The sequence below is a fragment of the Lampetra fluviatilis genome, chromosome 41 (assembly GCF_964198595.1).
Source record: "Lampetra fluviatilis chromosome 41, kcLamFluv1.1, whole genome shotgun sequence".
In the NCBI taxonomy this organism is placed as follows: Eukaryota; Metazoa; Chordata; class Hyperoartia; order Petromyzontiformes; family Petromyzontidae; genus Lampetra; species Lampetra fluviatilis.
In genome coordinates, this window is record NC_136315.1 from 7,613,512 (window position 1) to 7,637,349 (window position 23,838).

Genomic DNA, 23,838 nt, shown 5'->3' on the forward strand with positions numbered 1-23,838 from the left:
CTAATTATGTGAGGTTGGTACAAAGCGCAATTAAAGCAGTGCTTACACAATGCCACTGTTTGGAAAGTGGAGTTTCTAATTGCTGATTATTTCAAAACTGATGAAGTGGAATGTCCCACTGGAGTGAAATGTTGTTCGTGCAATGCAAGGCATCATATTGTAACTACGTATTTTTATTTATGGAGTAGGTGATATATACATAGAGATTAATGTCGATTGGCACAGGAGTTAAGGTTGTTTGTTCTGTTTGGTATGGCAGTCGTGTTATGATGGGTTTTCAATGTAAGATAACCCTGCCTTGGAAATGTGGAATTTCCGTAAGTGTTGCCGCATTGCCAACTTTGCAGGGAGATGCCTCACATCATCGTTATCACCTGGCAGTTTAGAAAACCAAGAAATCAATCGATATTTAATATACAAAATGACTGAAGTGCGTTATGAATACTAACACATCTATTCACATCATTCAGCCATCAGCAATCCACTGCTCCCTGAAGGCCTCTCCAAACTGTCGCAATCCCTCACACTCCTTCAAACTGTCACGATTCTCTTACGATCCTGCGATCATCCAGCACCTGAACCTAACTGACTTATACTTCCATACTGGAATGTAAATGATAAACCATGACATGTAAGCTAGCAATGTAAAAAAGTCCATGAAAAGGTAAGCTACTTACTTTCTGTACTGAATTCTACAGGCAACTCATTGCCCTGCAAGCAGACATATCGCACGAACCATTGACTCTATCTCAAAAGGGCAAGATTATATGTGTCTGCCAACACAACACAAACAAAATGAAATCATAACGATCACAAATATAATCAATATAAGACAACATTCGACGTGCACATATCCGCAAATGGACTTGAAAGTTCGAGGGCGATTTGGAGGCAACGGAGCCCTGCTGAAGAAGGCTCGCTGGAACGCAATGCGTCCTCTCTCTCGGTGTTTTTTACGAAGGTGGAAGAGGACTTGATGCTGCTGCGTGTGTGAAGGGGAGATAAAATCCCAGATGGCAGTCGAGAACCAAATGTATTTAACGTGGAGATAAAAAAAAATCTCATTCATCCGGAATTTTTTTCACGTCAAAATGAGCAGGTACAATGTCGGCCCTTCAACTAATTTTGTTTCATAAAATAAAAAAATATCCTCGTTAAAGTAGGTCATGATTGTTATCTAATTTTAAAATTACTTTCAATTGCCCAATTATGGAAGAATTGGGGTGCATTCCTTGTTTGTTTGATAAGATAAGAAGGCCGTTTGACAGTCTAGGATGTGTCCCCCTTCACCAAAACCATTCTAAGGCAATGATTTGCATGTCCAGTATGGTTTAACCCTGCAATATACATTATGTTCAGCCTGAATCATCAGGATTTACATGACATTTCTTTGCGGTGATTCTGAGAATTGAGCCCTCTAGCAATAACCTAAATTTGTCTTTTAAGAATTATTTTCTTCTTTAAATAATGCTGCTGTAGTCACCATCAGGTAGAAAGTCAAACTAAAAGGCTGAGAGTCCATGAGCCATTGCGGCCTAAAAATGTCTTATCGCTATTCCCCAGGGTAGCAAACGGTCAGAATGATTTTCTTTAAGCATTTTATCTCTTAGATCATAAACATCTGTGATAGCAAGGTCACTGTGGTAGCTTCTTTAGAGAAAAAACATGCTTTTAAGAAGCGCACGATGGTATGTTCGATAAAGAATATCGTGAGTTAAAATAAATGTGATATGAAACATCTACGGAATATGAAAATAAATGCAATATACGTTTAACAAAAATTGCCTCTATAAAACGGACAGCGTATACGTTAAGCTTTTGGTAGATACTGCAAATGGGTGAGTACTAGAAGCATTTGCCGCCCGAAGTATGTGTGCGCATATGCTGAACTTCTTTCGCAACGTACGTAGCCAACCGTGCCAATCGGAGGTGCGGGGAAAGGACAACAAACTTAACACAAAACGCAGTTCTAAAGAAACGAGTTTTCAATCCAGATTTACAAAGTGCATAGCTCCAGTGGCTTCTTAATGTCGGATGGAAGAGCGTTCCAGACGGCCGCAGAAGTGCATCTGAAAAGCTCGGCAATGCGGTGACCATCACTGTTCGATGGCGAGCCATCGAGTGGTACAAACAAACACCCCCATGGGCTCATGGGCTATGAAGCAGGCATCGCAGTCCACGTATTGAGCAGCATTAAACCCACATCACTTAATTGCTCATCAATTCCCCACCCCCCTCCAACTCTGCTCCAAAAGGTGCAATTTTGAGCACTCGAGTTTACCAAACACAAAGGATCGCTTGTGCTCAAAATTGCATTAAAGTCATTTCAGGGGAATTCATCCATTGTTAACCGTGGGCTGAAGATAAGAAAAAAACAAAGATCCCACATATAGCCTCAACAGACTGTTGGGGCAAGTGCTGTTAGCGAGCACCCATGAAGGCCGTTATGGAACATGAGGGGGTGGGTGGCCAGCGTCACGCCCGGCCGCCTTTGTCTCCGCAGTGCTGGCCTTTATACACCACGTAAGTTACTCTTATATAAGGCTGAGCCGACCTACAGGAGGTCCAGGATTGGATCAGATCATCGTCACTGCTGTTGCCCGTGAATGGTCATCGAACTCGGGTCTCGGGCTTCGTAGAGTAGCGTGCTAAACCGTTGCACTTCCGCTCACTACTGAAGATAAATCTACTGCTGTGATTTGTCGTCGCCACCTCGCACCAACCTGTAATGCAACAATCCAGCTTGCACCTGTACATGACCAGATTGTGAACAAAGTTGTATACAATTTCTATAATAATAATAGTCATGTCAGTCCATTGCTGGATGAAGGTCTCGCGACACCGTGTCGGCCATGGGGATTGTTTGACCTTCCCTGACCCCGCTGGTCAGTGCGGGTTGGTGAATGGGGATCACGGGAGTGGTCATCACTCACCACTCTGACTGCCAGGTTCATCTTGGAGTGAGTGTGCTATAGCCACTGTGCCACCACTCCATCCTATGCTGTGGATGCGATTCATAAATGCAATATATACACATTGAAAAACATAAATGAATTGATATGAATCAATACATTTGTATCTCTACTAAACGAGACCCAATGTATACAGCTATACATAAATAACAACGAAGGGCATTCACACGCCAAATGTGTGCATTATAACAATAGCATATAAATGGTTTTGTGAACAGCTTTACTGAATTAATAATTAACTCACAGATAATCATTCACGTCGCTTTCAATTCAATGTGGACAGTACTACAGTAGAAATAACAAAATGGATAAGCGGACGATGTCTCAAGATTGGCCCACATACACACACGAAAATTATATTTCACACAAACCCATCAGCAACCTCATGGCCTTTTGTTGGGGCATGAATAATTTCAGTAGAATTGATTCAGCAGAGGCAAACCCTGGGCTGGGTTTCGACATAATTAATAATTAGACAGATTAAGCCAGGGGGAGCGGGGGGAGGGTTACCAGGGGGTAGGCATTGTACAATGTGTGAGTGCGTTGCACCTGGGTCTATTGGTAAATACCTCTGCGGATTACTCAGGTGTGAGAAGTGGCATTGTGAAAATAATTATAATAAAGTCAGCTGAGCGCTGGGATCTACGTGACCTCTGCCCTTTGAGCTCTGCTCCGGAGCACGTGAAGGGATGTTTTTGTTTGAAAATAAACGAAATAACCTCATCATGAATGACGGTGGGGGCAGAAAGCCCCCCCCCCCCATCATGCTCTTCCCGCTGCAAAAAAACACCCAAGAACCGACTTTTAAGCGGCAGATTACGGCAAATAAAAAAAGCCCCGAGACAATGACGAGGCAAGGTTAATTAGGGAGCGGCAATCCAGAGCCCTTTAATCAACCTCACGTAAAAGTAAAATACGTAGGTAAGCTGTTGTGGTGTAATGGACAGTGCCCTGGACTTACAATCCGGAGATCAGCCGGTGAGATTCGGGAGTTAAATTAATTGGCAAGTGTCTTGGATCGCCCCCCCCGCCACACCTCTTGACTACCTATCACGTCTTTTGTTGTTGTTGTAACGTCCTTACCGGCCCCAACTGGACATCTGTGATTTTTTTTTATAGCTCATCGGATTCCTCCAGTATAAATATATATTCTTATTCTGAGTGTAAATGGGTACACGACATATTCTTGGTTCTTTCGGTAAAGTCACGTAGAAGGAAAAACACGACAGTGAAGTTGATCGGCTAGTCGTGTGTGGTTGGGTCAAGTGTGGGTACACCAACCATCTCCGAACACGTCCGGTCAATGTGGAAGAGTAGACCAAGTACCCTCTGGAGTTTCCTCTTAGTGCAGGCCCTTCAGCCAGCAGTCGCGTGAGCAAGCAATTGCAGGGGCTGCACCTTTACCACCACCACCACCACCTTGCAGAGGAGCCCTTCAATCAACTTCGTGGGCACGTAGCATGTGGTGACGTGTAAGAGTTGTTACTGATCATACCTGGCAACAAATCAAACAAAGCCACAGCATGCTAATTGAAGAGATTGCCGATGTGATGTTTTCCTTGCGGTTTGAATAATACTCGAAACGAGGAGATAAGTCGTGAGCACGTCAAGCGCAGCAGCACATGACCTGCTACCTGTAGTGCCGTGTGTTTAATTGTGCACTTGCTTCACCTTCTTGGTTCTTTCGGTAAAGTCACGTAGAAGGGAAATAATAAAATAATTAAAATAAAACATTATAAAATAATTCTCACGACGTTTCGGCCACAACGCAAGCAGCCGTCCTCAGGTGAAGACCAGGTCTGTCGGGGAAACAGCGTCTGAATATCTCCCCGACAGACCTGGTCTTCACCTGAGGACGGCTGCTTGCGTTGTGGCCGAAACGTCGTGAGAATGATTTTATTATGTTTTATTTTTATTATTTGATTATTTCCCTTCTACGTGACTTTACCGAAAGAACCAAGAAGATGAATCCCTGGAGTCACGAAAGCTTTAAATCGAAATTTAACCACTTGCTTCACGTTGACAAATGTTTCCACTGATGCAAATCATGGTATGATAAACCTGAGACATACCATGGGAAGACGACTATTTCACAGGACCGGAAGATGGGAAGACCACGCATTGCCATGAGTGGTGCATTATTACTACTACTACTATGCAACTGACTAAAGACTTTGAACATTTCTAGGACAACAGCCGCCTCAAAAAGAACCTGACCCTGGGAAAACTGGGGCAGGTGGCAACCCTCTGCAAATCTCACGCAAAAATGCGCCTCAGATCTCTCTTGCTTTAAAGACGTCGTCGTCATCATCATCAGGTGACGAAGGCCCATTGTCCCAAACCAGAGTGGCCCCCACGTTTGGAGATGCTGTGCAGCGAACGCACAGCCACCTGCCACTTGTGTTCACGCGTGCGTGTACCTGTGCGCCAGTTCCTTTGTAAACAGGTGAATAAACTCCTCCTCGTGTTCCTCGTAAACAGATAGTGTCGGAGAGGGACACCGGGACACCGGAGACACAGCACCTTCCAAGCGCGCGTGAAACGGCACTCGCCAATGACGGCCAGAGGTATCCGATCCGGCCCCGATGCCCTCCCTTATAATTACCTTGACCACTGCCGTTCGTCCAACAACGGCAGTGGTTGCCGCCTTGTTCTGGTTTTCCCAGTCACGTCCTCTTTTTTTTGTGAAATCTGTCTTTGGGAATTTCGTAAGAGCTCCCGGGACATGAAGAGTCTCGGTCCATAATAGAGGTTTTTTTTCGGGTTAGATCGTGGAAATATAAATGTGTCATTAAACCTGCTACCACCCGACGCAGCCAATGAGTAAGGTTTGGCACGTAAACACACCATGCCAATTAGTTACTAGTTACGGATAATATTGGTCGCGAAAGCCTACGTGTTAAAGCAAAAAATCTTGGTTTTGGTCAGTTGCAAAAATTGTAAAACTATGTTTAAAACGTGCTGATCCAACTTGGCTGCCCTGCACTCATTTATACTGCTGGATGGACAGAGGCAGTGCGATTTAAGAAGCGTGCCCTCTCAAGACAAGACATTTCCATACTTGTAGTCCTCCCCTCATCTAGGATTGTGAGATATACTTCTTCACATGATATGTGCCCGGGCTTTCTTGTTTGTTTGTGTGCCGCAGACTAGGCAATCCTGGTTCAAACTCTGCTCACTCACTTGGCCAATACCGTCGAAGGGGTGGAGGGGCGGTCAATGGCTAATCACGCCAGCATTCCACTCCACGCAGACCCCCCCTGAGTGCCACCCTCATTTTGCCGGTGTTTACCCAGACAGGAGACATGTCGCCAATCGCAGAGAGATCGGGAGCTGGTTGGGAGGGTGTGCGTGAGTGCGCGAGTGCTTTACACTGCAAAACAACTGTGCGTTTCTCTCGGAATCAAAAAAACAAACCGCTTCAAGGGGGCCCGAGCAAGATCACAAAGTTGCACGTTACAAGGGGACGGACGGCAAAGTTAGAGGGGGGGGGGGCACAGCCCTGTGACCGTTTACTCCGCTGCTGGTTGGATTTTAACACGGGGGCTTTCGCGACCAAAAAAATAGCCAGGATTTTTTTTTTTTCGGTCAAATCGCGTAAATGTGTCGTTAAACCCGCCACCACCCGACGCAGCCGTTGCTGGCGGATGGGGCCTCCACTGGAGCCAGCGGCTATAGACAAGCTCCCTTACTCCATGGGGTAATTTGGCCAAACTCGTCGTCCACCTTCGGCCAGACTTCTCGGAATCGATAATAGAGGTTTTTTTGGGGGGTTTATTTACGCGATCCCAAAAAAAACCCTTTATTATGGATGATATTGGTCACGTGTTAAACTGTCTCGGAATCGGTTGCAGAATCCCACGGCTTTGACGCCACCACACCACTCCCTTGCTTCGACTGCCGCGCACGCCCGGAGATTTAGTCGAAGCCGGCGACCAGCGGATCGCAATCACGGAGCGTGCGAGTCGTCACGTGGCGGCGGTGGCAGCGTGGAAATAAAAAAGTTATATTTTTTCAAAAACTTGTTTAAAAACACGCTTTTATGAAATGTACTAGTAATGGCAGAACTCCACGACTCCAGGAAGTGGCCCCGAAGCTTTCCATAACGTAAGGGACCATGGCCAATTACAGCCAACGTCAGTTGACCGTGGACAATTAGACCCAAGCTGAAACATAACTTAAAAAAATAATGTTTAAAAATATTACAAAAATGTATGATAGAAAGTATACCAAGTTTGCAGTCGATACCACATTGGGAAGTGGGTAAAAATTTAGTTACAAGATTTGAGGATACAACAACGACAACAACAACAGTCAGAGTGAGTTAAAAGAAAGCATGGAATAAATAAATACATGGCGCTGTGAACAAAGTTGCGAGCCGCACTTAGGCTGAGCGTTGTGCTCGGCGGTCAATGTCTCAAAACGTAAACAAATTGTGTATTCCACTCGAGGCTTCGTGTCAACAGATATTTTATGGATACAGATTCGACCGCAGACGATCTATTATTAATGTTATAAATATAAAAAGGGCGATGCACACTTGCAATGTGAACCAGGGTCAAGTATTATTACGTTAATCGACTATTTATACTTGTGTGTAGAGTTGTCAAACTTTCCTGCAGGACGTCTACAACACCTCTGTCGTGCTGAATGTCCCAGACGCGCAGCGACGCACCGATTCACCAACTAACATTGGCGCGTAAGCTCACAGTACAGACGTCGCGTGTAGGGACATGCCAGAGAGGACGTCCAACAAGTTCAAGTTCATTTATTAGGTATAGCCCTGTGAGCCATTCGGCTCTTGAATCGGGTGCAATCGCAACAAACAGAAAACAAAAACATGAACAAGAAAACATCTTAAAGTGACTATGTGCAAACAGAAAATCCAAGAAAAGACAGAAAAAATATTGCAGAAAAAGCACCGTACACCAACACTGTGTGCAAAAATCCCAGTGGGATGCAAGTCAAACAACAACAACCACAAGACAACTTAGATTAAGGCCATCAGTCTAACTCTGTGCTACAACAAACAAACATGGCCAAACCAAAAAACTCTTCGAAAATCACCAAAATAAAGCCATAAAACCAATGAAACAGTGGTCATAGGAACTGTGACCGAATTTTCACAATAAACGACGTAAACAACATGTACTCCCAAACCCTGCAGCCATAACTGGCTGCATGAGTCACTCCACAACAGCAGGAGCATCAGTCGGAGTGTCAACATTTTTCAATGCACCTTTGAGATCAGCACACTAAATCAAAACACAGATCATACTTTGCAGTGATCATCCGGAGCGAAACTTTGTATTTTAGGCCACTGAGTTGCAGTGCCAGCTAGGGGTGTACAACTCCTCTAGAGCAGTCTAGAGGTCAAGGACATGAGCTATACACAAAATCACCTCAATGCACGGCAACTTGACGTGGATGCTTCATTTCCCAATAATTTCTGAATGCTCACGATATTCTCTATCAAAATTGCCGTGGTGCCCCTCTTTAGCAGTATTTCTTTCCTCATAAGAAGCTCCCACAGTGACCTTGCTATCATAGATATCCATGATCTAGGGATGCCATACTTAGAAAATCATCCTTAGCATTTGCCACCCTGGGCAATATCGACAAGACATTTTTTGGGCCACAATGGCTCATGGACTCTCAGTTATAAAGTTTGACTCTGCACCCCGATGACGAATACAGAGACATAATTTAAAGAAACATAATCGGTCCTAAAAGACAAATTTAGGTTATTGCTAGAAGCACAAGACCTTTAACGTCACCGCAAAATTACATGTACATCCTGATGACTGTTAACATTTGCGACCCTGGGAAGTACCGATACGATGAGCCCACTAAAAGATGGCAATGGCTTTGGGAGGCTTCCGTCCAGCCGTGGATAGAGCAAAGCTCACGATGTGGGTATGTTGAATGCAATGGGTTCATTACATGACACCTTTGGCCAATAGTCGCCGCTACGTTTATTAAGCTTGAATTAAAATCCTGAATCGTGATCACGAATCAGGGCAATTAATCGAATGGCCGGGGTCTGCGATTCGTTATATTATAACCCTGATACTACTCACATGTGCCCAAAATAAACAAATATATGGATATATTTGACTGCCCACACAGGATACATTTCATGCTGAAAGTAAACAATGATAAACAGACCTCAAATAATGAAACATGTCCAGCTTCCTTTGCACTAGCACATGCTGATGGTGCGGTGGAACATTGCTCCATGTTGTACAGAGTCGTGTACTCCCAACACCACAGTGGCTAGGAGATGTTAACTACTTTGCCTGGTCTGCAGGAGGTCGTGGGATCGATCCTGGCCCTCCGGATCCTCCGGTTTTCCCCTCCACATTGAGAATCAACGTCACGCGTTCAGAGTATTTGGCTGCTGTACATTTCCACGTGATCAGCCACTTTGTTGAGCTATCATTTTTATCTTCTTGGTTCTTTCGGTAAAGTCAAGTAGAAGGGAAATAATAAAATAATAAAAATAAAACATAATACAATAATTCTCACGACGTTTCGGCCACAACGCAAGCTTCACCTGAGGACGGCTGCTTGCGTTGTGGCCGAAACGTCGTGACAATTATTTTATTGTTTTATTTTTATTATTTTATTATTTCCCTTCTACGTGACTTTACCGAAAGAACCAAGAAGATGAATCCCTGCAGTCACGAAAGCTTTAAATCGAAAAAAAACTCATTTTTAGCCAACTCGCTTCTGAAGAAGAGCTAACATAGCTCAGTGGGCCTTACTTGGTGAAATAAGTAAAAATGTTGAGTTTAGTCGTCTGCATTGGGCCAATGTTGGTCCAACGCTCCGACCACATGCCTGGCATGAGCATGTTCACTGCTCTATTAAGCTACCCGCTCGCTCTCACTGCAATGACATTGGCAATCACGTGTAATGCTGTAAGTGTGGCTATTCCTATTTATTTACCTACTTCGATACTCACAAAGCCGCAGTCCTAAGACGAAAATAAGTGCATTACGTGTGACGTCACAAGCAATGCACGTAAAATGACGGATTCACGGCCCTCGGCAATGATTAGCCTCCTCGTCGCAATTGTGGAGGGATGTTAATGTCCACACATCTCATTTGTGGAACTTATCAACACCTGCCGTTGATTTCTAGGGACCATATGCCTTTGGGGGCGTACTGGGAATGCATGCGTACCCACCCCAACGGTGAATGATTCCAGTGTACCTTGAGTGTAGACACTCACCGTGGGTTCACAGACGATCTCATAACGCGTGTCACTAACGTGATAGCCGCCTAAGCCTCACTTAAATTACGTCACGGGGCTGTAAAGTTTAATGCGCCGCTACATTTGCCAGGCGGTTTTAGTCCCTTGAGTGCCAGTAATGAAAGCAGCAACTCGGCATCCAGCTACGTCCTCAAGTTCAAAGCCACGTCCGTGAACGCCACAGGAAGAGTAAACCTAATTGCGTCTACCGGTTAACTAACTCCCTCTTGAGAAACACCACAGCCCGTATTCTTAGTCACGGCTCTGCTCAGGTTTGGCTTTGGCACGGGTGAGCCGGCTCGAAGCCACCTCTGCGCAGAATTACCAACCCGCCGAGCCCCAAACTTAAGCCTTGGCTGAGCCGCTCGTGCGTCTTTGGAAGCAGCAGATGCTCGGCTCGAACCCGAGTTGGAAGCCAAGCCAGAGCCGAGCCGTGGCTAAGCATTACGGTCCACGGTCGCGCCGTAAGAAAGCGGTGCCGTACGTGCAGAGTAGTCGGAAAAGACGTGCCCCCATTTCCACGACCACTGGCAAGCGTGCTAGCTCTGTTTGCGAACGGGGCCTGTCAGCTGAGCACGGGTTCCCGTGATAGATCTACAAAGCTCAGGAACAAGGCCCCGAGTGGGCTCGCTTGCATTCCTGAGTACAGCTCACAGCTATTAATTGCTGTGACCCATTAGATGCTTGCAGCACAGGGTCAAAGTGGAAATGGGATGTGTGGACAATAACATCCCTCCTTTATTTTTTTAACTTCAAAGCCACATTTCTTTGTAAATAAAAAACAGTTATGGCTGTAGTCTACAACAATTATTAGGCTCTTCCTCGAGATCCTTAACCTTAACCCGTGCTGCACTAATTGTTGTTTATAACAATTGTTTTCAGGATCACTTCCTGAGCGAGCACCATGCCCCCCCCCTCCCCCCAGCCAGGGAGGACTTGGGAGTGCGAGACGGAGTGTAAAACAAGTCTGAGCCCACAGAGGCTCAAGGTTTATGAAGTGTGGTGGGCGCACAGAACAACTTTGGACTGCTGATCCTGGAAGTGCACACAGTTCCTGTGACCGCTGAGCTCAGCCAGTTGCCAGTAAGTTATTTAAAGGCAGCAAGGGTTATTTCACTGAGCTCCGAGCCGTGCCACACGTAAACAAACGAGATTGTTATCCCAATCAACCTGTCACCATCATGTCCGCGTGCTATTGTGCGCTGTTATCCATGCACTTTAAAGCTGGACGTCAAGGCTTTAACGCTCGCAGGAAATGTTACCCGTAAACACAGACTGTGGCCGCACTCTGGCACCGTCGCTTGCGTTGCTGAATCCTTCATAAACAGTGCAAAAAAACAAGTTTTGCGTCCATTATCAAAAAATGTTGGCGAGCGTGCAGCTCAGCCCAAGAGGAAGTGGCAGTACATTACGATGCTTGTTTGCTAACGTTTTGACAATGTTTATCCAAATCCTTACTTTAAGCTCGACTTAACCCTCGCAAGAATGATAATTTCAATAAGGTACATTGAGGCTCGAGATACGCTTTTCTCTATAAAGTAATATATCCCCGATGATTTTAAAATAAATATTTAATTGTTTTTTTTTTTACCTGCTCAATTTATTCTGATCGTGCGTTAAATGGGTGCACCACAGTTAGTCGCCCGGCAGGCCGAGCGAGGTTGGGGGGTAAAGTGTGGATATTCCCACCATATCCGACACATCTGTCCGGCATGCAAGAGTAGTCCTAAACACTCTAGCGGGCCTCTATAGAGCGCCCTCCAGTGGAGGTCGTTCCGCCAACAGCGGCGAGATCAAGCAATTGCAGGGCTGCACTTCTACCTGCACGTTTAGTCCCTTCCACAAGCCACCTTGACTTCCCCTGCAGGCGGCTATCACAAGCATGCGCTGATCTCACGCACCGATCCACCAACTCTACCAACAAAAAACACCGGGTCAGAGAGGCACGCACCACCACAATCTGACCTAGTCTCAGAGGTCAAACTTGTCGCATCTCAACGAGTTACGAGGTCAATTTGGCTCGGCAGGTTCCAAAATCGGTGGCGTTTTGCACGTACCGTAGGTGGCTTAAGATCAGTTGCGTTCGCGGGTGCAGCTGGGATTACGAGTGAAAGATATCTCTATGCTCTGAAACATCCACTAACAATCAGAGCAGTGGACCATAGCACCAGTGTCGGATTTCACTCGCGTTATCAATCAGCGCGGGGTTAGGGCAGGACAATACCGACCCCCGTGTGTAAAGCTCTCCACCCTTGGGGCAGCGTTGCTCATGCACAGCTATGCGCTCGCTTGTGATAATGCCAGGCTTATTGGGACTATTCCGTTTCAATGTAAATATGCTTGAGTGCTCATCTAAAGGATAAGTCTCAGGTATCAGCGGTAATTTATAAACATTGGACTCTTAACGGACGTGTGCGTGTGGCGCAGTGGTTAGCGCGCCACGCTACGAACCTGGCGACCCGAGTTCAATTCCCGCTCATGGCCAACACCATTAATGATTATCTAAACCGGTCGTGGCCCTCCCCTAGGTCGACGCAGCCTCAAGCGAGTACCTGGTGCAGTGTGTAAACATCGCCACTGGGGAGAGAAATGCGGCCAGGCGTGGTGCCGGCCACCCACACCGTCGTGTTCCGTGACGGCCTTCATAGGTGGTCGCTAACGGCACTTGCCTAAGAAATTCTGTTGAATGTATATATACAAAAATCCCCTCTATAGCCATATAAACCATTGGGATAGGGTCTGTTAGTGAACACGTATCAAGGTGAACATGGTACACGCAGAAGTCGTGTGGATAGCACCACCGTCGCCGTTGTCTCTCCAGTGCTGATGTTGACAGCCTGCTCCAGGTACTTACTTAAGGCTGAGTCGACCTCTAGCATGCATACAAACATAAACGCTCACGCACAAAGACACCGATCCATAGCTTTATCTTGTAGACTCTCACGGCGAGTGTTGCTCATGAGTGCCGATTAAGGGCAGCATAGAACGCGAAGGGGATGATTATTATGCAACCAGTGATTTATACATCGCAATCCATCACACCCCACGAGTGTAAAATTAATGCCTAACAAGGATTTTTTTTCAATTCTTGCACCTCCTCCTAATGCCCCCCAAAAATGAATATTGCACTCCACCAAAAGTGTTCAATCCCTTGATTTGAAGCTTTTGTGACTGCAGGAATCCATACTTTTTGGTTCTTTCGGTAAAGTCACGTAGGTAGAAAATTAATAGATCATTAATAGATCACGACGTTTCGATCGCAACACAAGCAACCGTCGTCACCTCAAGCCTTATATAACCTCTTGTTACAGCAGCTCTTTCTCCAGCCTCAGCAGTTCTCCTGCTGTGTTTGTCTCACCTGATGACGGTTGCTTGTGTTGCGATCGAAACGTCGTGATCTATTCATTTTCTATCTACGTGATTTTATCGAAAGAACCAAAGCGTATGTTCAATCCCTGGTAAGACACCGGGGTCTAACCTGCGGCACTCCGCCCAAACCTCCTTTGTCTTTCCAGCGATGGTGTGTGGACACATTTGCACCGGGTGTTCATTTCAAGCTGGGTCGACCTAGGTTGAGGCACAGGCCAGGTTCGGACACGTGTCAAAGGTTGAGCAATGCCTGACATTGAACTTGGCTCACTGTCGTGCAGTGTGCTGAGCCATGATGACAGTGACAGCCATAAACTGACTGGCATGCACAGAGAGACATAACTTGAATGAAGAAAAATTACAAAAATATGAAAATTAAAATAACGCACTCTGAACAAGAGAGAAAAAACATATATTGTTATTTCTTTGTTTAAACAACGATGTGTAAGATAAATCGTGATCTTTATATCAATATCAAGCTTAACGAAAATACGTATACATTTAAATTGACCTTTTTATACATACACATTTTTTGCATCGAGATGACGCAGAGTAAAATCCTATATTTTTCATGCTCGCTCACACGCACACACAACACCGACAATGTCTCAAAGGTTAAAACCAACAACACAAAAATACACGCGCGCGTAGCACGCACTCACGCAACGGGGGCCTACCTACAGGCCTCCCGTTTCATATTCCGTCACCCCCGAATCCTCGCACCCCACCCGAGGAATCCGATGAACTATTAAGCTCCCCTTTCTCACTCTCCCGCTGAGTGGCACGCGATTGAGTTCGCTGAAAGATCACACCTACCCCCTGCCTCCGAACGCTGTATCAATCATGCGAGCAAGTCAGGTGTCCGCTGGTCGAGTGCCAGTGGAACCGGGATTGGAATGGCACATGTGCCTCGTTTCCACAACCACCAGCAACTAAGTTGTGCCGGCTCAATTCTGGGCCATGTGCTGGCCCAGGTCTGGCCCAGGAGTCATGAAGCTCTGTGGTCTTGGTCCATCCCACTCTGACCCCAAGCCCTCTCCCCTTCCCTACGCTCATTTGTAAAAAAAAAACATAGCCATGAAAAGAAAATAAATAAATGTAGTTTTCCTAGTTAGGGAAGTACTAATGACGAATGTGTTCACAGGTTGTTATTTGTTGCTTTGTACAGAGCAAAATTGGTTTTCAAAAAGTATTTAGCAACGATTTACACTGCTATGGGCTCAAGTTAGACTATTTCAATCTCTAACCTATTGTTTTTGCAATTGTTTTGCCTCGTGTTTGAAATGCTAACACAATATATCTACATGTTTTAGAGGAACATGTCACCAAGAACGACAGCATATATTTGATACAATCACCAGGCATTCCCCAGAATATTAATTACGGTAAACAACAATCAATAGCAGGGGAGGCAATGTCATTGGAAATCGGATCCCGCGCAAATGTAGCCACTCACAAACCCACAACAATTTTGACCAAACCAGTTTCAAATAACATTTAGGCGTATGAGCACCCTTATAAAACCAAAACCCGATTCTCAATATTGATACGGGCGGTATGCGGCTCTGGGGCTTTCTGTCTTATGTTTTGATTAATGCAACTTGACCACAATGTCAACTATTACTTGGCAGCCAGTGGCATTTGAAAGCTGCGCAAGTTGGTATGTGAACTTGCTGCAATGCACACGTACAGAATCAGAATATTCTTAATTTTGGAGCTTTCGTTCTTTCGGTTAAGTCACGTCTAAAGATAAAATGTGTCCTCTCTCTGTGTGTCCTTGTGATGTCTGTCTGCTTGTATGTCTGTCTATTGTTTTCTAGTTAGATTTTTGTTGCTATTTCTTTTATACCTGATGATGATTGCTTGTGTTGCAATCGAAACGTCGTAATATGCTATTATTTTAATTTATTATTTTATCTTTAGACGTGACTTAACCGAAAGAACCAAAGAATAATCAGAATATTTATTTATACCCCAGGAATCCGATCAGCTATTAAGCTCTTTTTCACACATGTCCAGTAGGGGCACGGGGTAAGAACGTTACAAGCGTGGAGCGGCAAGAGAGTGATTGTAGTGATACGAACCCCGGTCAGACCTGAGTTTCATTCCCAGCCACGGTCACATCAGTGGCGAGTGATATCTTAACCGTCCCTTGGTGCTGTGCTTAAACATTCGCACTGGGAAGACAGACGTGGCTTTGCATGGCGCTGGCCACAATGCTCCAGCCTTACTAGTTGCTCACTAACAGCACTCGCCCTCCCTAATAGTTTGTCAAGGGGGATCTCTGTCTTCATTTGTTGAGTGCGGTTTATCGACGCAAGGCCTGGGCGTCTGGCCGCGTGGATTCACACAGCTGTCAGTACAAGCATCATCTCCACAGGAAGGGCAAGGGCAAGCTCATGCGGTGCATGCAAATAGCCAACTGACAACAGCTGTGGTACAGCTGTGTCAAAGCGCAACAACATCTACAGGACCCAGGATGCTGTGAATGACAGGGACCAAGGCAGAGCTGGGTAAAATGAAAATAAATACTCTGGACCTTTAAAGACCGACCGACATGCCCAAGGGCAAGAGATTAAACGAGGCTATAAATGCAACTTTATTTTCGATGTGCTAATGCCGTATAAGACTAACATGCCACATGCGGATATTCTAATTGCTTTCTGGTAATTGTTGAGTTTATGATGGGGAAATGTCAAGATGCCCCCAAGGTCAGAGAATAACGTGGCCGACGTGCGGCTGTGCGTACGCGTGGACAAGTGACGGCGGGAATATTTCTGCTCAATTATTTAAATGATTACAAAAACAAAAACGATTACATACGAGGTGGATACATTGGTCAGAAGAGTGAGCCAGGGCCACTGCGATCATGGAGTCAAATTTCTCAGGTTTAGTCCGTTGACGGTCACAGCCAAGTCACCGACTGCGTAAAAATAAAAAAAATCCCCATCGCGTTAAATTTGGTTTCGCACTTTAGCGTGGTTGGTTATGTTCCAGAATTAAAAATATCGGTTTGATACCCGCGGCAAGGGGCATGTGCGCGTGAATTATGTAATTTGTTTTGAGACGCGCGGTAGCACTGTTGCAATCGGCTCGTCCGTACGTACGGCACACCTCAGGACGGTTGTGGATGGCTCGCTGTAAAACAGAATCAGAATATGTTACTTATACTGGAGGAATCCGATGGGCTATCAAGCTCTTTTGCACAGATGTCCAGTCGGGGTGGGTAAGAAAGTTACAACGACAAACAATACAAAAACACAATATGAGTGCAAAGAACAATAAAGGTAAACAAATTTACTTTCTACGTGACTTTACCGAAAAAAAACCTAAGAAGATGATTCCTTGCAGTCACGAAAGCTTCAAATCTAGAAATCACCGAAACACGTACAAATAAAACACTGAACCATCCCCATCCTACCAGACAAAGTCCACTGAGGTATTCACTTATTTTTCAAAAGCGACCTCGCCACAAATGATAGCTCAACAAAGTGGATTATCATTTGGTTGGGGCTCACGGGCACAAGGCTACGCCTTCAAACCGGGGTCAGGGTTAATTCAGCCGACCATCCCTCTGGGATCGATAAAACAAGTAGCGCCTTGGGATGCCCCAACCACTTGTTTAGAAGCCCAACAGTGAAACTGCTCTCATCCGTCAAACCTATAACCTCCTCTTCCTATTATAATTGGCATTTAATCAATCGGTCAACACTCCTATTATCCGTATATTTTTTCACAGATAAGGTGACAAGCAGGGAAAGTGCATTCCGCTATATGCATGTTTATTTAAAGCACCCAGAATCGGTAGCAGCGGATGCCCATTTCATCCTGTTATCTGCTCATGTATCACGGACAAGAGGAAGGAGGAGTTATGCGGTAAATTCATCCAATCACAAGAGTATATTTACAGACCCTTTGTTAATCCACTGCTGGATGGAGGCCTCATCACGCCACCTCAGAGGTCGCAACCGGGTACCCGATACCTGTACCCTACCCGATACCCGGCTACCTGTACCCGGCCCGGTACAGGTACGGGTACCCGTTTGCGACCCTGGTGCGGCCGGGTACGGGTAGGCCATGAGTCACCGGTGAGTAACCGTTTGTCACTCATTTCTCAACGTCTTGTCTCTTCTCACAATTCAAGTTCCTAGAATCAACCCACCCGCGCCTACAACATGGCTTCATCCCAGAGGTCGCAACCGGGTACTCGTACCCGTACCCTCCCCGATACCCGGCCGGGTACGAGTAGCCGGGTATCGGGTAGGGTACGGGTACCCGATTGCGACCCTGGTGCGGCCGGGTACGGGTACGGGTAAGGAATCAAAACCCGTTTGCGACCTCTGCGCCACCTCGGTCATGGAGGTTGTTTCACCAGACTTCACTCTTATGGCCAGTGCAGATTGCTGAAGGACAGTCCCAGTACCGATTAATATATCACTCGATATATTTACTCATGTGAACCGTGGCTGGGAAATTTAAGTCAAGTCTTTGGTATCATGCGTTGCAAAAATCCCACCGTGCTCCACTGTCCTTTTTATCTGCAAATGAGTTTGAGGATTTAAGGAATAATTTTTACAGATAAGCGCGGACAATAGGATCTGGCAATAGTGACCTCCCACATCATCCTGGATAATAGGAGTTTCATTGTACTGGCTGTATCCAGCATAGACTGTGCCCTGCCATAGGAACGTGGAGTGTATATTACATGCCCAGGACTTACACTTTGGTTCTTTCGGTAAAGTCACGTAGAATGAAAATAAAGTAAATAATAGAATACGACGTATCGATTGCAACACAAGCAACCGTAATCAAGTATGAATGAATTAGAAAACAAACCCAGTAAACTTAGAAATGCAATGCAATGCAACACAGATAGTCGGCTAACACAACAGTTAACACTTTACCTGGTTGATTACGTTCTTCCAAAGATTGCTAAATTTGAGAGAGAGACAAAACACAGGACTGCCAAGACAGATGCATACTTCCCATGAATTATTTTAAGAATATAACACAATGACAATTTTCTGTACATTGTATGGTGCTGTATAGTATTTGGAATAGGTGCACATAATAACAATGCTTGGGTTCACAGACTATGAATGCGTGCCCTATTTTTCACGTGAGGTGTACAGCTAAATCATCTCTCTTGTCACAATGTTGTCTTTGGCTCTGGGCCAGCACAAAACCACGGCAGTAATTGTGGCACTGAATGGCGATGGTTGTATTGAGGATTGATTCAATAGCAGGGCACACAAGGTGGCACCACCACTTACCCTGACTGAACACACTGTGCAGTTCGCGGGGGGGGGGGGGGAACAGACTTACAGAGCAAATAACACAAAACGGAGTAACAAATATGTGGCTTATCCAAAAACTAAACCAGTATATATATAACAACCGTGTTATATGTGGGGAGACAAAGGTCCGGTATTAGGTGTTGCTGCGATGGGGCAACAAAAAAAAACGAGGAGCATAGTTCTGCCCTATTTTTGGAGAGCCACCAAAATAGCAAACTTGCCGATGATTTCAGCAAACAGCCAATACGCTGCTCCAGCCACCCTTAACGCGACGCTTCTTGTAAAAATTTGACGAACTAATTTTTTTTTTTACTCCGTGCCACTTTTCTTTTCTGGAACAATAATTATGGCACAGGTAACATTTAAGCAAGAGTTGTTCACATCGGTGGATTTGAATAAACATGATTTCATAATTACACGCGCGTCGCATGCCATCGCAGGATCGCAACAGATGGAAAAAGGCTTGTGGAAGCCTTAATCCAGCAGTGGATCGATCAATGTACGCATGGTGATGGTAGATACCGTACAAATTGACTCATTCATTTGTTCTCTTTGTGTTCCAACAGCAGTTATGACAGCAGAAGAATTGACAGAGGGGGGTGGGGGGCGCAGCACTGCTGACTCAAGATGCTGCAAAAAAAATGTAATCACACGCGCTCGAGAAATGGACAAAACCAGTCAAAGCGTGGAAGAAAGCGAGCAAACCCCCAGCGGAGCCTCGCGGGTTCACATTTAACAGGCGTGATCGCGCCCCGGGTGCAACACCACCAAACCGTGAGGGCGATCGACTGTCCCACCCGCGGTTCCCGAACTCCGCTCGTAAAAATATCACCCAGACGGGGCTCCAAGTAACCCGAGCTCCCCGCACTGACAAACAGTTCTCACCTCGCCAGGTTAGCTGCCTCCTCCGTTGGTGGGTATTTTAAAGTGGGCCCTGATCAACAACAGGCTGCAAGTACACGCTCTGGGGGCAAGCCTCTGTGTCCCAAGAGGCCCAATCAATAAGCGCTATCGGTTTCTTTATTTTGCCCTGCCACTCATGCATCGCAAAGTTCCCACACTTACATTTTTGTATTTTCATGTACGTTTTTTCTCACTCTCAATTATATTCCAATTCAGCCGTTGACAACATCATGCAGATATTTCCATTTGGATCTCTGCAGCTCGCAGTGTATCATCGCCATGTGTCAGAGGACAGCCATGGAAGATGATGTTACAGAGGCATTGCTGAAGTCACTTGACTAAGCCCTTTATTGCACATGAGGGCCATGGATTCTTACAATGCCCTGCAAATATTATTTGTCGCAGGTCAATCAAACTGACATTTTCACATCTGAGAAATGGATTGTGATGCAACCAAGCCACTGATGAGTACAAGAGCGCACGATACGATACGCGGTGTCCCAGCGGAATCAACTGTTCACAACACGAAGAGCGTAACAGCAGGACCACCGGGCCGACCTTTATCGGGATATCAGATATCTCACTGAATGGCTGCTTTGTATGAACCGCAAAAAGCTTCCCACTTTAATCCCAACGTTGCACGCAAGGTTAAGCGTCGGCTCACCTTCGGGTCCGGGGTTCAACGGTCGAAATGTGCGGCTGAAGCGGGTCCGTCAATGGGCACGGCCCTTCCGCAGAGCATATGTCCAATCTTTGTGCTAAGCCCATGCCATAGGGAAAATAACTTAAGGGTCCCGTGGCACTCTTTATAAGAGTGGCCAATTGTGTGCCCCTTGGCATCGGAGCTGAAGAAAGCGTCCACAATGGGTGTAACGCGACTCCCAATTGATTCGGTGAATGGTCCTCCAAGCTGGTGCTGCACTGTACCTCCTCATGCGTTGGCTACGCTGGAGTGAAAGAAGTACACGGTAAGTAAATATATAAATAAACACATCAAACAATAAAGATTCCACCCCCACTCCCTCCATTTGGGACAAGTGCCAAGTAGCTATTAAGTACGGTGGAACGCATGGGAAGCTGATGGGGAAAGCACCCACGCATGGCCCAGCCAGATTTTACCTTTCTAGATTTGAAGCTTTCGTGACTGCAAGGATTCATACGCTTAGTTTTTTCGGTAAAGTCACGTAGGTAAAAAATGAAATTAAATTTATTATTTTATTTTTATTAATTTTAATTTCATTTTTTACCTACGTGACTTTACCGAAAAAACTAAGAGTGTAGATTTCTTTTTTCTAGATTTGAAGCTTTCGTGACTGCAAGGATTCATATTCTTAGGTTTTTTCGGTAAAGTCACGTAGGTAAAACGTTAAAATTAATAAAAGTAAAAGTGGAGTATAGATTTTACCTTTCCCAGCCAGATTTTACCTTTCCCAGACAGATTTTTCCTTTCCCATGCTGATTTTTAGACGAGGAACCACGTACGTCCAAGCGACTTCCTGCTCAAATAAAACGATGCAATATTATTTTACTTTACCAGGTAAAGCCCACTGAGCTACATAGCTCTTTTTTCAGAGGCGATTCTGGCAACAAATGAAAGTTCAACGAAGTGGCTTATCGCGTGGAAATTATAGCAGCCAAATATTCTAAACGCGTGTTTCTAAGTTTGGAGGGAAAAACCAGAGGACCCGGAGAAAAATCCACGCGACCACGGGGAAAACATACAAACTCCAAATATATAGGGGTTAGGGTCAGGATCGAACCAACGACCTCCTGCATACCAGGCGAGGTAGTGAACATCTCTCCACCATGGTACCCTCAAATAAGCATTGAAGGCAGTGCTCATCTCCTGTTTACATCGCTGAGCCAGTGTTGTAAATTCAACATTCCTATGGTGGGGTCAAGTCGACCCATAGGGCAACACCTTTTTGACTTCCCCACAAAGCGGTAGTCACTTTAGCGAACACGCTCAGATGATGGGCTGAATTAACTCCCCCAAACCGGGACTTGAACTCGCAACCTTTCGATAGTGGGCCACTAGTTCCACCACTGAGCCACCTGGTGGGACTCATTTCAGGCCACATCGACTTAGAGAGTTAGGCCAAGTTCAAACGCAAAGAGGCAATGATGTGCACGTTCAAGAATTTAACGTGGGTCACTGGATAAACAGTGGAGAATCGTAGCACTCAGAACACAGAAGCCCTTGGTCTCAATGTGTGTGTTAGGGCCCTTAGTAGTTACACTGCAACTGGTATTTCTACACGGCTCTGACAAGTGCAAACAGCCCTCCGTGCCTATTGTTCACTATCGGTATTGAACAACGGCTACCCTACGCGGGGTTGGTGGTGCAATGCTCTTGCCAATTCGTAGAGTTAAGTTCGATTCCCAGCGACGATGAACATCAGCGATGAATGGCTTTTGAACCTGGTCCTGCACCTACCCTTCACCAACCTGCACTGTCCAGTGTGGTGAAGTATGGTCAATCTCATCCAGCCATGGATTGACAAGCGTTGTAAATTGTGATTACCGTATTATCTGGATTATAAGAGATATTTCCCCCCTAGATTTTAAAGCAAACACCAAGGGTGGGTTTTATAATTTGCGTGTGTTTGTAACCAGATTTGTATAACTTTCATGATACCAGGCAGAATAATGGGGTCAATATTCATTTTCAGTGTCTCATAATCTGGAGAATAAGGCATCAATATAACCGGAATGCAAACGTTGACGTCTGGAGCAAACATTGCGTGTACATGTTATATGTTGAACTTCTTTAGTACCGTACGTAGACAACTGTGCTAATCGGAGATGCGGGAGGGAGGGAAGGACAACAAACTAAACACAAACAATGAATGGCCGCTACCTACTGTGGCCCAGTGTGTAGATGCATAGCTCGCTGTTAAAATTATCAACGCTGAAGTCATTAGCATTCATCAATTCTCACAGATATGTGTGCACGCAAGTACACGCCTGTGCACACCCTGAAGACTCACTGCTGTAGAACACGGATGTTTTATTTGTGTGGAGAATAAATCACCGAAGCTATTCTTTAATTGTTTATGTAAACCTTTTGTGCGAGTGTTTTGATTGCAGCTCAGTCCCAGTTTGAATCACAAATGCGCATACTTAACGACAAAGAATCCACCGGAAGCGCTTATAATGACACTGAGTGCAATGACAGTCCAGTATTATGACAATGTTCTTTTCGTATGATCGCATCTGTAAATCCAGGTGAAATGCTTTTTAAGAGTATTAATACAACAAACTTCTGTATAGGTTTATTTATGATTGTGCCGTGTTGCTGTCCGATGTGCTATCGGGTTAAATCGCACGTGGTTTGGCACGATGTCCGACGTTTCGCTGCATGCACTTACTGGGAGCATATTTGGGAAGTGATGTCGCGCATCGTAACGAACAACATGCGATTAAAAAGCCGGTATACACACACGCGGAAGAGGGATATGTTAAAAAGCAAAGTTCAGAGCAGATGGAAGATGATGCCATAAAAATGAAATGACTTCTGCTGTCCATCAGTGTGAATTAATTAATTTGCCAATAGAGTGATACGCATGTACAGTACTAATTCCACACTCTGTTTAGAATCAATAATGAAATGTATTTAAGCTGCAGTCTCAGACACGTGGCCTCTTTCATATATCATCCATCACCATTAACAAAGGCAATACTTATCTGTTCAAATGCCAATCAGCCACCCACTTTACATTGTTATAAATTAACAGTTTTTTAAGGCAATTTCATTGGAACTATATTAAGTGTAAATACCTTAATCTGAAAATCTGATGGAATGAAAGGTACAAATCCCGTGCGGCATTTTGCAATCAACAAGTGTCATGAATGATGCGTATTAAGCTCCCAAAATAACCGAACGACTCCCAGTAGATGTGAAGAATTTTACACACATCAACACATTGTAAACCTTTGGGAACCCATTTTGTGAGAGGCAAGATCTCGCTGGCAAACCAAGCAAATGTGGAACCTGGCGCCAACGTTGGTACCACGCTTTCAACCACATGGCAACGTT

The 23,838-nt window shown here is 45.2% G+C and overlaps 1 protein-coding gene across 11 annotated transcripts in view; it reads right to left on the minus strand.

Moving 5' to 3' along the window:
* Positions 1–23,838, minus strand: part of LOC144946506 (sorbin and SH3 domain-containing protein 2-like) — a 193,591-nt gene that overhangs the window by 155,542 nt on the left and 14,211 nt on the right. The window lies entirely within an intron of this gene.